Here is a 3,683-nt window from a genome sequence, read left to right as displayed (position 1 = left end):
GCCGTTCCGCCTGACTTTTAACGTAGAGTACCGGGCGCAAACCACTAACTCAAGCCCGGCATGGCAGCTCGAAAGGCGGCTAAGCATTCAAGGAAGCACCGTCTGGAGCTTCAGAGCCGTTCCGCCTGACTTTTAACGTAGAGTACCGGGCGCAAACCACTAACTCAAGCCCGGCATGGCAGCTCGAAAGGCGGCTAAGCATTCAAGGAAGCACCGTCTGGAGCTTCAGAGCCGTTCCGCCTGACTTTTAACGTAGAGTACCGGGCGCAAACCACTAACTCAAGCCCGGCATGGCAGCTCGAAAGGCGGCTAAGCATTCAAGGAAGCACCGTCTGGAGCTTCAGAGCCGTTCCGCCTGACTTTTAACGTAGAGTACCGGGCGCAAACCACTAACTCAAGCCCGGCATGGCAGCTCGAAAGGCGGCTAAGCATTCAAGGAAGCACCGTCTGGAGCTTCAGAGCCGTTCCGCCTGACTTTTAACGTAGAGTACCGGGCGCAAACCACTAACTCAAGCCCGGCATGGCAGCTCGAAAGGCGGCTAAGCATTCAAGGAAGCACCGTCTGGAGCTTCAGAGCCGTTCCGCCTGACTTTTAACGTAGAGTACCGGGCGCAAACCACTAACTCAAGCCCGGCATGGCAGCTCGAAAGGCGGCTAAGCATTCAAGGAAGCACCGTCTGGAGCTTCAGAGCCGTTCCGCCTGACTTTTAACGTAGAGTACCGGGCGCAAACCACTAACTCAAGCCCGGCATGGCAGCTCGAAAGGCGGCTAAGCATTCAAGGAAGCACCGTCTGGAGCTTCAGAGCCGTTCCGCCTGACTTTTAACGTAGAGTACCGGGCGCAAACCACTAACTCAAGCCCGGCATGGCAGCTCGAAAGGCGGCTAAGCATTCAAGGAAGCACCGTCTGGAGCTTCAGAGCCGTTCCGCCTGACTTTTAACGTAGAGTACCGGGCGCAAACCACTAACTCAAGCCCGGCATGGCAGCTCGAAAGGCGGCTAAGCATTCAAGGAAGCACCGTCTGGAGCTTCAGAGCCGTTCCGCCTGACTTTTAACGTAGAGTACCGGGCGCAAACCACTAACTCAAGCCCGGCATGGCAGCTCGAAAGGCGGCTAAGCATTCAAGGAAGCACCGTCTGGAGCTTCAGAGCCGTTCCGCCTGACTTTTAACGTAGAGTACCGGGCGCAAACCACTAACTCAAGCCCGGCATGGCAGCTCGAAAGGCGGCTAAGCATTCAAGGAAGCACCGTCTGGAGCTTCAGAGCCGTTCCGCCTGACTTTTAACGTAGAGTACCGGGCGCAAACCACTAACTCAAGCCCGGCATGGCAGCTCGAAAGGCGGCTAAGCATTCAAGGAAGCACCGTCTGGAGCTTCAGAGCCGTTCCGCCTGACTTTTAACGTAGAGTACCGGGCGCAAACCACTAACTCAAGCCCGGCATGGCAGCTCGAAAGGCGGCTAAGCATTCAAGGAAGCACCGTCTGGAGCTTCAGAGCCGTTCCGCCTGACTTTTAACGTAGAGTACCGGGCGCAAACCACTAACTCAAGCCCGGCATGGCAGCTCGAAAGGCGGCTAAGCATTCAAGGAAGCACCGTCTGGAGCTTCAGAGCCGTTCCGCCTGACTTTTAACGTAGAGTACCGGGCGCAAACCACTAACTCAAGCCCGGCATGGCAGCTCGAAAGGCGGCTAAGCATTCAAGGAAGCACCGTCTGGAGCTTCAGAGCCGTTCCGCCTGACTTTTAACGTAGAGTACCGGGCGCAAACCACTAACTCAAGCCCGGCATGGCAGCTCGAAAGGCGGCTAAGCATTCAAGGAAGCACCGTCTGGAGCTTCAGAGCCGTTCCGCCTGACTTTTAACGTAGAGTACCGGGCGCAAACCACTAACTCAAGCCCGGCATGGCAGCTCGAAAGGCGGCTAAGCATTCAAGGAAGCGACGCCGGCCGGTCCGCGGGCCAAATAGGGTCCAGTAAAGTACCGGGCGCGGCCACTAACGCCTTGTGGCGGTCGCCTTGTGGCGGTCGGGGGGTGGCGGTCGGGGCTGGCGCTTGGGGCCGGTGGCGGTCGCCTTGTGGCGGTCGCCTTGTGGCGGTCGGGGGGTGGCGGTCGGGGCTGGCGCTTGGGGCCAGTGGCGGTCGCCTTGTGGCGGTCGCCTTGTGGCGGTCGCCTTGTGGCGGTCGCCTTGTGGCGGTCGCCTTGTGGCGGTCGCCTTGTGGCGGTCGGGGGGTGGCGGTCGGGGCTGGCGCTTGGGGCCAGTGGCGGTCGCCTTGTGGCGGTCGCCTTGTGGCGGTCGCCTTGTGGCGGTCGCCTTGTGGCGGTCGCCTTGTGGCGGTCGGGGGGTGGCGGTCGGGGCTGGCGCTTGGGGCCGGTGGCGGTCGCCTTGTGGCGGTCGCCTTGTGGCGGTCGCCTTGTGGCGGTCGCCTTGTGGCGGTCGCCTTGTGGCGGTCGGGGGGTGGCGGTCGGGGCTGGCGCTTGGGGCCGGTGGCGGTCGCCTTGTGGCGGTCGCCTTGTGGCGGTCGGGGGGTGGCGGTCGGGGCTGGCGCTTGGGGCCAGTGGCGGTCGCCTTGTGGCGGTCGCCTTGTGGCGGTCGCCTTGTGGCGGTCGCCTTGTGGCGGTCGCCTTGTGGCGGTCGCCTTGTGGCGGTCGGGGGGTGGCGGTCGGGGCTGGCGCTTGGGGCCAGTGGCGGTCGCCTTGTGGCGGTCGCCTTGTGGCGGTCGCCTTGTGGCGGTCGCCTTGTGGCGGTCGCCTTGTGGCGGTCGGGGGGTGGCGGTCGGGGCTGGCGCTTGGGGCTGGCGTCCGCCAATAGTGGTTTAATTTCGGGAGGAAGATTGATTTTCGTCCCAAGCCCGCCGCTGGAGAAAATTTTAGGTACCAGGAGTGGATTTTTTTTGTCCACTCAGGAGGGGGACGTTGGCTGGTTTGGTGTCCGGGGGAAAGTGCTCTTTTCTCGGCCAGGAGAAAGATTAGACTCCCAGCCCGCCGCTGGAGAAAATTCTAGGTACCAGGAGTGGATTTTTTTTGTCCACTCAGGAGGGGGACGTGCTTTGTTGTCCGGGGGAAAGTGCTCTTTTCTCGGCCAGGAGAAAGATTAGACTCCCAGCCCGCCGCTGGAGAAAATCTTAGGTACCAGGAGTGGATTTTTTTTGTCCACTCAGGAGGGGGACGTGCTTTGTTGTCCGGGGAGAGTGCCTGGTCCCCGGACCAGCCTCTTAGGCGCGCCCGCTGTCATTCTCCGGAGATTAAGTTATACTAAGGGGAGGCTGCCTCCTCCCGCCTGCTGCCCGAGGATGCTGCCTCATCCCCGGACTGGCCTCTTGCGCGCGCCCGCTGTCATTCTCCGGAGACTAAGTTATACTAAGGGGAGGCTGCCTCCTCCCGCCTGCTGCCCGAGGATGCTGCCTCATCCCCGGACTGGCCTCTTGCGCGCGCCCGCTGTCATTCTCCGGAGACTAAGTTATACTAAGGGGAGGCTGCCTCCTCCCGCCTGCTGCCCGAGGATGCTGCCTCATCCCCGGACTGGCCTCTTGCGCGCGCCCGCTGTCATTCTCCGGAGACTAAGTTATACTAAGGGGAGGCTGCCTCCTCCCGCCTGCTGCCCGAGGATGCTGCCTCATCCCCGGACTGGCCTCTTGCGCGCGCCCGCTGTCATTCTCCGGAGACTAAGTTATACTAAGGGGAGGC

The sequence above is a fragment of the Syngnathus typhle genome, unplaced genomic scaffold (genome assembly GCF_033458585.1).
Source record: "Syngnathus typhle isolate RoL2023-S1 ecotype Sweden unplaced genomic scaffold, RoL_Styp_1.0 HiC_scaffold_227, whole genome shotgun sequence".
NCBI classification, from domain to species: Eukaryota; Metazoa; Chordata; class Actinopteri; order Syngnathiformes; family Syngnathidae; genus Syngnathus; species Syngnathus typhle.
Note: the sequence above shows the minus strand (reverse complement) of the source record.